Genomic DNA, 13,265 nt, shown 5'->3' with positions numbered 1-13,265 from the left:
CAGTGGCACAATCTCATCTCAATGCGACCTCCGACTCCTGGGTTCAAGAGATTCTCCTGCCTCAGCCCCCCGAGTAGCTGGAGTTACAGGCACCTGCCACCACAACCAGCTAATTTTTGTATTTTTAGTAGAGACGGTGTTTCACCAGGTTGGTCAGGATGGTCTCCATCTCTTGATCTCATGATCCGCCTGCTTCAGCCTCCCAAAACGCTGAGATTACAGGTGTGAGCCACCACACCTGGCCCACTTTCTGTTTAATTCTTAATACTCGTCACAGACCTTTGGTCTTGCTTCTGTTTTGTATTACAAAATAATAAAAGTATACAATGCTAGATAGTTATATAGTATATTGACAGTCAAATGTTCTTTTCACACTTTTAGTGGGGTTAGGGGAATTGCATTAATTATATTTAAGGAAACTTTCCTTTAGAAATATTTAAAGAACCTTACTTGTGTGTAAGTAGGGTTTGGCCAGGTTGAGCAAATAAAAATGCAGGACACCCAGTTAAATATAATTTCAGATAAGCAATGAGTAATTTCTTACTATGAGTATATCCTGTGTGATATTGGGGACACACTTATGCTACAAAATAATCTGAAATTCAAATTTAACTGAGTATCTTATATTTTATCTGGCAACTCTATGTGCAGGGCATTTTTCTGGGTAGTGAGTATTTGCAGTGTGGAGAAGGTCCCTCTCAGCACAAAAATACAGGGGAATCAGAAATAGCCTGCTGGCCGGGCATGGTGGCTCAGGCCTGTAATCCTAGCACTTTGGGAGGCCAAGGTGGGTGGATCACCTGAGGTCAGGAGTTCGAGACCACCCTGGCCAACATGGTGAAACCCCGTCTCTACTAAAATACAAAATTAGCCAGGTGTGGTGGTGGGCACCTGTAGTCCCAGCTACTCTGGAGGCTGAGGCAGGAGAATCGCTTGAACCCTGGAGGCGGAGGTTGCAGTGACCTGAGATCTTGCCACTTCACTCCAGCCTGGGTGACAGAGCGAGACTCCGTTTCAAAAAAAGAAAAAAGAAAAGAGAAGAGAAGAGAAGAGAAGAGAAGAGAAGAGAAGAGAAGAGAAGAGAAAAGAAAAGAAAAGAAAAGAAAAGAAAAGAAAAGAAAAGAAATAACCCGCTATGGTTCTACCATGTGTACTCAAGGCAACTATAATCAACCTGTGGTTTATTGTTTGATTTTAAAAGTTTTTAAGAGAATGCTAAAAATAAAAGAAGTGACTTCTCACTAACTAATCAGGATGTAAAGGAGGTGTATCCCCTTTTAAGGCATGAATCCATTATTTCTACAGGAAAAGTTTTGCCTCAACATTCCCAGCCTGTAGTTAATTCTGTTTTAGGAAATGTTTCTTATCACTGAGATGCAGAACTGAAAATTCATTCTGTTACTTACCTACTGGTGAGATTTCCAAGTTAGGATTAGAGCTGTGGGTCTATTTTAGTTACCAACCATGGAGTGAAATTTTTATTGGAAAACAAAGGCTTGTTTTATTAGTTGCTGTGGAATTTAGCAGGTGAAGCTTTCTCTGGTGGGAGTATCTCTGCTTAGTTTTGATTTTCCTGGGAGGAAAACAAAGTGAGGCTTGTGCACCAATCAAACACGTGGAATGCCCATTGCTTTTGCAGAGAAACAAGCAGGATTGGAGTTCAAAAGTATTAACGTGTACAAAAATCCTTAGGAACACATCCACCCAGGTTTTTAGTTAATGAGTATCATGCCAAGTCTCCCTGTTATGTTTCTTTTACACATGGAATTTCCATTGGTTTAGATCTTAAAGAGGTCTGAAGCAGAACGGCATCCCTTTGGAAATCACATGTTTTATTTGGATTCCACAGGAGTAAAGAGCTGAATAAGGCAAAATATTATTTCTATTAGAAATGTATTTACTTCAAGAAGATATGAATCGGTGCTAAAAATATTTTTGCAGGATACACAAACAAAATTAGATCAAAACACTGAGGGGAGAAGGAAATGGGGAATTATTGTTTAATGGATACAAAGTATAATTTTGGGAAGATGAAAAATTTCTGGGCTGGTTGCGGTGGCTCACACCTGTAATCCCAACAATTTGGGAGGCTGAGGCAAGGGGATCGCTTGACCCCAGGAGATCGAGACTAGCCTGGGCAACATAAGGAGACCCTCACCTCTAAAAAAAAAAAAAGAAAAAAAGAAAAAAAGAAAAAAAGAAAAAAAAAGACTAGCCAAACATGGTGGTGCATGCCTGTAGTCCCAGCTACTCAGGTGGCTGAGGTCGGAGGATGGCTTGAGCCCAGGAGATAGAGATTGCAGTGAGCCCAGATCACAGCACTGCACTCCAGCCTGGGCAACAGTGCCAAATTTCTGGAGATGATGATGGTGAGTAATAGTTTCACATCATTAGGAAGGAAATAGCACTTAACATTTAGTAATTAATTTTTCACTTTAAGAGATGTTAAGATCTTCGTAGAAAATATCTTGCCTTTAATAAGCTGCAGAAGAGTTAGGAATTATTAATTGGAGATCCCTGGCTGACCTTATTAATCACCCAATTCATAATCTGTAATTAATGCAAGTTTAATATAGCAGAGAGTATGCTGTTGTGATTGCTTCCAAGTGCACACTAGTTGATTTTGCCACAAATTTCTAAATTACTGGATTTAGTAGGAATTTAGTAAATTGCCACTAAATTACAAAGGGATGAGGATATAGTTTCAGACATAACTGCAAATGATATCGATGTTTATGTTGGTGGTAAAAAAAAAAAAGTTAGGAAATGACATATACCCATGTATGAACCAAAGAGAATGTAGAATGTGTAAATAAACTTTATGAATAACTAACCTTATTAGCTCTGTTAATTAACCCATCTACCTGTCTGAGCCAGTTGGTGAGTACGGGAAAAAAAAAAAGCAGGAAAATTTTCCTTAAAATTTTCTCTCCTGATTCAGATTCATATGTCCATTATCTACTGTCACCCACACATAGCTTTTTTAATTTTTTAATTTTTTATTTATTTTTTTATTATTTTTATTATTATTTTTTGATCCGCCCGTCTCGGCCTCCCAAAGTGCTGGGATTACAGGCTTGAGCCACCGCGCCTGGCCCACACATAGCTTTTGAATAGCTCTCATAGTTCTGCAGTCAGGCTGATGCCATTATACAGATGTGGGTAAACTCCAAAGATCAGGAGCTGAGTGGGAGGAGACCGAATAGTGCACTTTTAAGGATTTCACGGTAGTTTCCTCAAGTGTTGCACTCTTTCTACATTCAAAGATCAGTTAGTTAACTGGGAAGACCAGGATTGGGAGAGAGGAGATTGTTAACTAGTCCTGTCTCTGGGACTACCGAGCAATTTGGCCTTAGGAAAACCACTATGCCTAGCTGGAAGGGCATTAGTTCCTTCCTCTGTTGACATGCATGGTTTCCAAAGTCTCCTTCCAGCTTTACACTCTGATTGCGTGATTCTCCCCACCTGTGTGATTTTAATGGTTAAAGTCATCAAACCCATGGTAATTGTGACAGCTTTCCTGAATGGACCAGGCAGCAAATCCTTCTCCTGTTCTTGAGCCTGAGGAGAGAAAGTGGCTCCAGAGTGCTGGTGGATGCTATAGAATGAGCGGGCAACCTTGTGTCTTGTGAATTGATGTCTTGGGGTTTGATTGCTAAGAGGGGAAACCTACTAAAACGATTCTTAGCCAAATGGGAGATTTATTGGAAGGACATGGAATTTTCATAGAACTTAAGGGCAGAACATTTAGCTGGATCTCATAAGGGACTGGGGAATCAAAAACTGAAAAGAAGGGAACTAAGATGATCAGCTCTCAGGTAAGTCTTCTCTTTTTCCATCTTTCTCTCCTTATCCTTATTTCCTTCTCATCATTCCTTCTGCTCTCCACCTTTTCCCATCAGTTTTGAACATCTTACTCATGCCTAACCTTATTATAGGTTTGGACAACATTTCTAATTTAGCTTGCAAGAGTGGAGCCCTGTATTGTGCATTGCAAAATCCATGATGTGAGACTTTCTAGGCCTGTTTGAGTTCAGTGTTCATACCTGGTCTGGTTTGCTGTGGCAATGACTATGGTGCATTCAGCTCAGTGCCCATTCCGAAGGGACTCTTGGAGCACATTATCTTAAACAAGGATTGGATATGAATACCTCCTTAAGATTATTTTGGTTGCAAGCAGCAGCAATCTTCTTTGACTAGCCAAAAAAAAAAAAAAAAAAAAAAAAAAGTTTTGGAATTTTGCAGGGGTATCTCCTATAACCAAAGGAAGCTGGGCAGGTCCTGGGTCTTTGGCAAAGGGTGTTAATACATTTTTTTCTTTAGGGAACTGCCATTTGTGACTCAGTTCTACTGAGTAACTATATTCTCTTTGCGTTTCTCAATGCCTCATTTAAAATTTCTGGGGCAAAGAGTCTAAATGGTCTGGTTTAGGATATGCCTACCTTTGAATTAATCTGTTATGTAGACAGGGGACACGGTAGCGCAACCTGTTTGTCTCAGTTTTCCCGAAACTATCACAGTTTAAGCACCGGAAGTCCAGCATCCTGGTATCCCCCTCAATCTTTAACAAACCCGTAGCTGGTCACACTAGGACATGGTCGCTTGTGCATGTGTGGCCCATAAAAGGACTGCCTTTATGTATTTCAGCCATTCCTACAAAAAAAGGAATTGTGGGAAGCTATAAGGAAACATTTCACAGAGCGTCTATTGCATTCTACTTCTTGGCACCCAGCGTGGGCACACACACACACACACACCACACACCACATCACATACACACTCTCTTTTTCCCTTCCTTTCAAAAACATACTTTGCCGCTATGTGAATCGGTTATTTCACGTACCACCACAAATGGACTACTAACCTTACCAATGGGAGAAAACCCAAAGGTGTAATCTTTTACCTCATTTAGAGTTAATGCTATGCCGTCTAAGTACAGACTTTCTACATGATATCCATTCCTCATTTTCTTCTACTGTAATCCTATCTCCATATATATTGCAACGTATGGCCTTTTGCTGGCAAAAGGAGAAAAAAAGAAAAATTTATGTACTATACCATTCCTTTTTAAAAAGGCAAAGAAAGGGCTTGGTGTGCAAGAGAGTGTTTATTAGGAAGGAAATGGAGCAAAGAAAACAAACAATAAATGCAACAGTCCTCATTACTGTAGCTGGTATTGAAGCTTCTTTCTTCTGGGCTCATTCCATAGTTCCCTGTGACTTCACTTAGCATCTCATTTGGTTGGGGTGATTTGCTCAATGCAGCAACCTGAGGGGTATGATCCCTTGTGGTCCTGCCTTTATAGGGTTGTGGTAGCCTTTATATCTGGGTATGGCAGTTCGAGAAAGCATCCTCAAGGATAAAACATGCTATTCATGATCTATTTATTTTTCTTTGATGACTAGGACAATCCCCCTAGTCAATCCCATGACTCACTGTTTTGTCTATTCCCTTAGATGACACCACGGATTCCGTTGCACGGAGTCTCTGAAGTCCAAAATTTTTAAGCATAAGGCATAACGTTCTTCATGATCTGGCCTTGTCTTTTCTCATTATGCTTGCTCTTGCATCCACCATCTGACACTTTGCTTAACTCCTGGCCAGCTACCGGTACAAGCCAAGCTCTCATTCCATACCATTCTTCTCCTCTGCATGCTCTTCTCCACCTTGACTGTCCTTTAACTCTTATTCATCATGTATTTCAGTCTCAATTGAAGAGTCATTATTTCTAGAAAGCCTTCTCTGCCCAGCTCCCTACATCGCACCGTTCCCTGCAGCACCACCAGAGTGCCTCTAACACTTGACGGTTTCATTGCTTACATATTTGTGTTTCTGTGCATAAGCTTCCCCAGGGAGCCGCCGCTGTTTATTCTATAGCTAGTTTTATTTATTTATTCATTTATTCTATAGCTAGATTTATTCTATAGCTAGATTTATTCTATAGCTAGTTCCTCGCCCTGAGTGTAAGCTCCAGGAGAGCTGGGGCTGTCCTCTGTTCACTCTATCCCCAGTCCCTACAGCAGTGCCTGGTTGTTCACAGGCCATATACAGCAGGTGATAATAATGTGAATTATCGCACTGTCTTGCGGAGTGATTTACTTCTGTTTTTACTTATATCAACTTTTAACTAGATTGTGAGGACAGAGGTCAGTGTCTGAGTCATCTTGTGCCTCACTGGGCTTGAGCAGAATAGACGCCTGGTCAAGCATTTGCACACTGGTCGATGGATACACTAGAAAGAGCAGGAGCGCGAAAGGGAATTTTTTTGGCGCCTGCCTCGCCCTTTCAAGCCAGGCTCCCCTGCCCTCTGCCCCTTGCCCGCCGCCCGCCGCCAGCGATCCCTCTCCGGGGGAGCAGTAGCCAAGCGAGGCCGGCGGGCCGGGAGCGGGCGGGGGCGGGACTTCCGGTCCCGCTCGCGACGCGGACCGCGCCAGGCGGAAGCCCGGCTCCGGGCCAGGATCTGAGAGCCCGGACTGGAGGTGAGTTCGCAGCCCGAGCGTTGCAGCACTTGTTTCCTCAGTGGATGCTTTTCGGCGTGCAGCCGCCCGGCGCCGCGGGACTGGGAGACCGGGTAGGGACGGGAGAGGCGGCACCTCCCGCGCGTGTGGAGGGAAAGCCGGGACCCCAGGCGTGCGAGAAGGGCCAGGACTGAGAACGGGGAACCAGGAGAGCCCTAAGGGCAGCCGTGAGGGGCTGGGAGGGAGGCACCGGGGACCCTGAGGCCAAAGAGGCCCTCAGACTGGAGGTTGCGGATGACATGGGGCAGAGATGCATCCCGGAGGAAAGTAGTCATTCGTGGGGGCGTGTCCCGGGTCCTGGCGGATTGTCTGCGAGGGTGGCATGAGATGGCAAAGGTTGGCTTCCAGGGAGAGGTTAGAGAGGAGGGAGAGTCAGTTCTTCTCTGCGGGTCGTAGATGAGAAGGGCGTCTTGACCTTACGAACCAGAAAGATGACCAGCCACCTATTGGATGCTGAACTCCTACTGCTTCATTTGCAATTCATGCACTTTTTTTTTTTTTAAGAAATATATCCCGCTCCGCGCGTGTGGATTTCGGGAAAATATTGTATATTCCTAGGGACCGCTTGAACTCTTGCTTCACCCAGATTCTGCGTTTCTTTGTCAAACTGATAGTAGTTAAAAGTTCTCGTCACCCAAGGAAGCCAACCAAAGTTTTCCTTTTGAACTCTTCTCTACCCTGCAGAGTTTAGCTTGTCTTATTTCCTTTGTCATGGGATGAACTAAATGCTTTCAGAATTATGGTGATAATCACATGGAAAGCCAGTGCTGTCAATGTTTGCAGTTGCAACTCATTGTTTTTCTGCCCAACTTTCTAACACATTTTTCCTAAAAGCTATTTTGTTGGGTTTAGTCTTTTAGTTTAACCAGTAAAGGCAATTTTACATCAGGGTGCAGCAAATTACTAGCAGTTCTTAAGATTTTACTGTTCCTTTTTATTTCTGCTATAAGGAGAATATATATATATATATATATATATTTGCCATTATCAGTGTTTTTAAAAAATATTGATAACCCAAGATCTGTTGTTACACACACATTAGCACATTTAGTTTTCCCCAGTGGCCAGTGTTTGGTATGTGGGCTCATTATTATTACCAAAGGTAATTATTTAGTTATTATTTACCTTGTATTTATGTTTTATTGGATGTGATTAATATGTGCTTCCTAATCTGCATAATATAGTATCTCAGTGTAATTAGAAAGGAATTGGATTTTTGCCACAAAGTGGGAAGAATCATAACACTGTCATTGGTGAAGGGTGAGAGCTGATGATTGCTTTGCGTGTTTCGGGTGTTTCATATTTCAAATGTTAGACGTTTTTGTTTTAAAAATTACTGTATTATTACAGGTAATTTTTAGATCTGATTTGGTGGTCTGACTTGAACTAATTCAGGAAAACTAGAACATTTTTTATTTATTGGTACTGCGATGTCTTGCTAGCTTGTAAATTCTTGATGGCCTTGAATATCTATGCTTTAGTGAAATACACAGTTATAATGTCCTTATGTTTAGGAGGACTGCTGGTATTTACAAGTGTAAAGCAAGGCCTGAACATAAACAGTGCCTTAATATGTAAATGAGCATATTGAATAAGTTTTCAAATTACAAAATGAAGAGATAACACTGATCTCTAAAGTAATTGAATTAACTGTCATGTTAATTTCTGTATATGTCTCAATTTAATCTTATTTCTTTAAGTAGACAATATTGTTTATCTGATAAGGCTTGATTTTATTTTTCTTCCGCCTTTTCCCACGGTTTTTGAGAAATAAAGCACTTGAGAAAGCATGCAAATCTTTAGACATTAGTTCATGGTTGGAGGAAGTGCTCGTTGTTGAAACACAAGAGCACTTGCCCTCTTGGGCAAGTTGGGCTAGCTATATATATGAATGGTATGTTGAGGTTTGATTGCCCTGTATTCTGGAAAATCTTTGGAATTGTATTCTTTCTTCTAATTGTTTAGTAAATTTAGCTTTCTGTCTAGGTAAATTATTTTTGTTATTTCATAGGATTTAGATGTATTTTACAGTTTAACCAATAATGGCAGTTTTCGATTAAGTACAGTGAACTGCTGGCTATTTTATAGATTCACTATTTCTTTTTATTTCTGAAATATGTACAGTGTCTGTATTAGAAGAACTATCAAAATAGGTATAACCAAAACACTGTCTTCATATATACATACATTTGTCTTCCTTAATCTTTAGTTTGTGAAATATGAAGTAATTTGCTAAGTTGAGCTCGTTGGTTCTGTGCTCTTTGGTTATCAATTTTCTTATTATATAGTACGTTCTCAATTATCTGCATACCCTAGTTAGAAAGCCATTTCCCACCACTTGATAGAATCAAGAATATTTGTTACAATGGGGAAGTACAGTTTTTGGACAAGGAGCTACCAAAGAGTGCTGATCTGCTAACTTATGGTCCAGCTGCTGCACTGCCTCTGATGAAAAGCATGGCCCTTAATGAGGTTAACTCACACAGGGTTGACTGCTTTTAGTATCACTTTCTGTCCTTTTCCTCTGGTGAGTTAGACCTTGTCTCCAATAGTGACCAAGATGACTTGGGTCTCAGAGTGACTCAAAAGGGGATGAGTCACTGCAGTCCTGTTAGTAGGGCCCTGTCCATTCTGCTGAATGTGATCCCATAAATCTTGGCACATTTTCCGGCCTCTAGGCATGTAGTTATGACTGTGAACCTCTTGTTTAGGTTGTTGTTTAAAAAATACTTTTAACACTAAATCATAATTTGTTGGATTATATAAATAGACTCAGTTTTGCTTTGAGTGAGGCATCACGTGACACTATAGATGAACTTTTCTATTAAAGTGATAGGCTGTAACTCACAATGGCAAATATTGTAGAAAACACAGTGATTGCCCTTAACCTTTGTTGTTATTATTATTTTTGTTTTTAATTTTGAGAGCCTAAGGAATAGAAGAACTATTGGATAAATGATTTGCATGGGGGGTGGGGGAAGTTGACCACTACCAGTAACATACTAGGGGTCTTGATGGTGGGAGCTGTCTGCTATAGTTGGAAAGAGTATTTTAGCACTGAGGTTTAGAATTGCCAGCTTCTGGTGATAATACAGCAGAAAGACTTTTAGTTGGTTTTATTACAGTTTTTAAATACCACACAGATGATGCACTCCTTGGTTACCTGCAGGTGGCTGGGATGGGAATCCCTCCCACCTCTTGTGTGAATGACCTGGTGGAGCCTCTTGAAGCAAAATAGTACCAGTTTGATTTTCACTGTGTTAGTGTATCATTATGGTTCTCTGGAGAAACAGACCATTATCACATATATATGTGTATTTGTTAAAGAGATTTATTGTAAGAAATTGGCTCATGCAATTGTGGGAGTTGGCAAGTGCAAAATTTGTAGGTCAGACCAGCAGGCTGGAAATTCAGGCAGGAATTGATTCTGTAGTTTTGAGGCAGAATTCTTTCTTCTTTGGGAAACGTCAGGTTTTGCTCTTAAGGCCTTCAGCTGAGTAGATGAGTCCTACCAACATTATGGAAGGTAATCTCCTTTACTTAAAGTCAACTGATTATAGACATTAACTACATCTACAAAATATGTTTATAGCAACACCTAAATTGGTGTTTGATTAAATACCTGGGTGCTATAACCTAACCATGTTGACACATAAGGCTAACCATGACAGCATTTAAAATACTTTTGGTGTATTAAACTAATATGGGCATATAAAATATTACATAGTCAATAGGAGATTATTGATATGGTTTGGCTCTGTGACCCCACCCAAATCTCATGTCCAACTGTAATTCTCAGTGTTGGAGGTGGAGTCTGGTGGTAGGTGATTGAATCATGGGGGTGGTTTCTAATGGTTTAGCACCGTCCCTCTAGTGCTGTCTCATGGTAGAGTTCTCACAAGATCTGGTTGTTTAAAAGTGTGTAGCATCTCCCCCTGTGCTGGTCCTTTCTCCTGCTCCACCCATGTAGGACACACCGGTTTTCTCTTTGCCTTCTGCCATGATTGTAAGTTTCCTGAGGCTTCCCCAGCCATGCTTCCTGTACAGCCTGTGGAATCATGAAATTAAATTAATTAAACCTCTTTTCTTTTTAAATTATCCATTCAGGTAATTCTTTATAGCCGTGTGAGACTGGACTAATAAAAGTATCGAAATTCATAGCCCAGTTACCTTTTAAGGGATTTAAAAGCAGTGAAAACCTGGGTTTTCATCATGCCAAAGAATGGAAAATGGACAATGTAATGGCCCCTCCACTCTCTGACATTTAAAAGTTACTCGCTTTTTGTGGTTTTAATATGTTATATATATACACACACACACACACACACACATGCATCTTTGTGGGTTTTTTTGTTTTTGTTTTTTTTTTGAAACAGTGTCTCGCTGTGTTGCCTAAGGTGAAGTGCAATGGCACAGTCTCAGCTCACTGCAACCTCTGCCTCCTGGGTTCAAACAATTCTTCTGCCTCAGCCTCCTGGAGTAGCTGAGATTACAGGTACTGGCTACCACGCCTGACTAATTTTTGTGTTTTTAGCAGGGAGGGGGTTTCACCCTGTTGGCCCAGCTGGTCTTGAACTCTTGACCTCAAGTGATCCACCTGTCTCAGCCTCCCAAAGTGCAGGGATTACAGGTGTGAGCCACCGTGCCCAGCTAATATGTTGTATATATGTATTTTTACTTTAAGGTGTTTAAAACCGTTTTTAAATTTTGTAACTATTTTTTTTTTAGTTTTATGCTCTTGCTAATCTTTCTGCCTAAATATTTAGATTTGGGAATTAGTTTTGTGCTTATTTAGCCTGATTCCTCTCATTTATGTTCACCAAAAGGGTCCCAGAAAGATGATTTACCCAGGTACCATACCTAGTAAAAGAACCAAAATTTGAGGCCAGATCTCTTTGTTTCCAATCCAGTGCCCTGTTACAAAAGTAGTTATAGTTAAGTGAAGCTAATCAAGGGCAAATTTTCTGTAAGGAGGGTGATTTTGAGTCTCTATTTAAGGGAGTATAAATTGATTGTTATGAGAATGGAGGTGATATTCGGGCTATTCAGTTATATTAGGGGAAGGATGAGCAGAGAGTAGATACATCATAAAATACCTAAGTAGACTACATAACTCCTTGGGGCACATAGTGACGTGTGATACCCATGGGGCTTGAAGGGATTTGCAAGCTAGCCATTGGGTGATTCACAAGGAATATTTGAAAAGACCTTAAGGATAGGGAACACATGGACCAAGAGAAGTTACTGAGAGGACTTCCTTTCTGGAGGAAGTTAAAGATAGGAAAGCATGGTGCTTTTGGAACCCAAGTGCTTGGAAACCCTCCAGAAGAGAATTTTAAGGACTCTTTGGGGGATAGAACATTATAGGACATAAATGGATATTCTAGAAGCTTGCCAGGTTTCAGGCATTAATTTGAGCTGAATTATGATAATAATAATAATTGTCATTTGTTGTTCACTTGCAATCTCAGCACAGTTAAAAGAGACCTTAGGCAAGTTACTGAACTTTATGCTTTACCTGCAAAATATACATAGTAATACCTGCTGTACATAGTCATTATAGGAAATACAAGATAATGTATATAATGTGCTTAGCATAATGCCTGCCACATAGTACTCAAGAAATTGTAGGATTTATTTTACATGGCAGCTGGCTGAGGGTGTTATTAGAAAATATCACTAAAATGAGATCCCTTTTTCCTCCTACAGCTGTATGTTACTCCCACAGGTCTTTTTTATTTTTATTTTTTTAAATTTATTTTTTTATTTTTTTGTGACTCCAGAAATATGCTTATCCATCCCACGGATCTTTGGCATGCTTTTGCCTTCAAGTTTATAATTTCTAAGCAGGTGCATGTCTCTGGCCATATGTAGAGTACTTCTCTACCTCTGTGATCAGCAGGGCTGTTGTTTTTGAATGAACAATGCACCTTTTGGCTGTATTTCACTGCAGGTTCCATCTCTTCAAACCGAAATGATGTTCTTAACTACAGTGCTATCTCCAATTAATTTTATTTCTCTTCTTGCTTTTTTTTTTTTTGCTTTGGAATGTAACTATTCAGATGGGGTTGGGAAGAGGAGTGGAAAGCACAAGCATTTGAAGTAACTTTTTTCTTTAAAGGGTTCTTCCCTTCAGGTTTTGAGTAAACAACTATTTGAATAAAAATAAACTGTTTTGACAGATGCCAGCTCCAAAGATAATTGGTTAAAAAAGACATTTTCTGGGATGATGCATCGTAAGATATGAAAGCACTTAAGGATTTGATATGGTTTGGCTCTGTGTCTCCATTCAAATCTCATCTCGAATTGTAATCCCCATGTATTAAGAGAGGGACCTGGTGGAAGGTGATTGAACCATGGGAGTGGTTTCCCCTATGGTGTTCTCGTGATAGTGAAGTTCTCATGAGATCTGATGGTTTAAAAGTGGCAGTTTTGGCCAGGTGCAGTGGCTCATGCTTGTAATCACAGCACTTTGGGAGGCTGAGGTGGGCGGATCACTTGAGGTCAGGAGTTCAAGACCAGCCTGGCCAACATGGTGAAACTCTGTCTCTGCTAAAATAATACAAATATTAGCCAGGTGTGGTGGCAGGCACCTGTAATCCCAGCTACTCAGGAGGCTGAGGCAGGAGAATTGCCTTGAACCTGGGAGGTGGAGCCTGCAGTGAGCCAAGCTCGTGCCACTGAACTCCAGCCTGGGTGACAGAGACTCCATCTCAAAAAAAAAAAAAAAAAAAAAAAAAAAAGCAA

General features: G+C 40.7%; 1 protein-coding gene across 2 annotated transcripts in view; it reads left to right on the top strand.

Moving 5' to 3' along the window:
- The first annotated feature begins 6,441 nt into the window (after positions 1-6,441).
- DISP1 (dispatched RND transporter family member 1) overlaps positions 6,442-13,265 on the top strand; it is a 213,308-nt gene continuing 206,484 nt past the window's right edge. Inside the window, exon 1 of one of the 2 annotated variants that reach the window (XM_017869971.1) lies at positions 6,442-6,479. The gene's annotated coding sequence lies outside the window, so the exon portion shown is untranslated. The other variant, XM_017869970.1, reaches the window with a different exon arrangement.

This window comes from Rhinopithecus bieti, unplaced genomic scaffold (assembly GCF_001698545.2).
Source record: "Rhinopithecus bieti isolate Rb0 unplaced genomic scaffold, ASM169854v2 scaffold_1673, whole genome shotgun sequence".
In the NCBI taxonomy this organism is placed as follows: Eukaryota; Metazoa; Chordata; class Mammalia; order Primates; family Cercopithecidae; genus Rhinopithecus; species Rhinopithecus bieti.
Note: the sequence above shows the minus strand (reverse complement) of the source record. Positions and strands in the feature narration are given on the sequence as shown.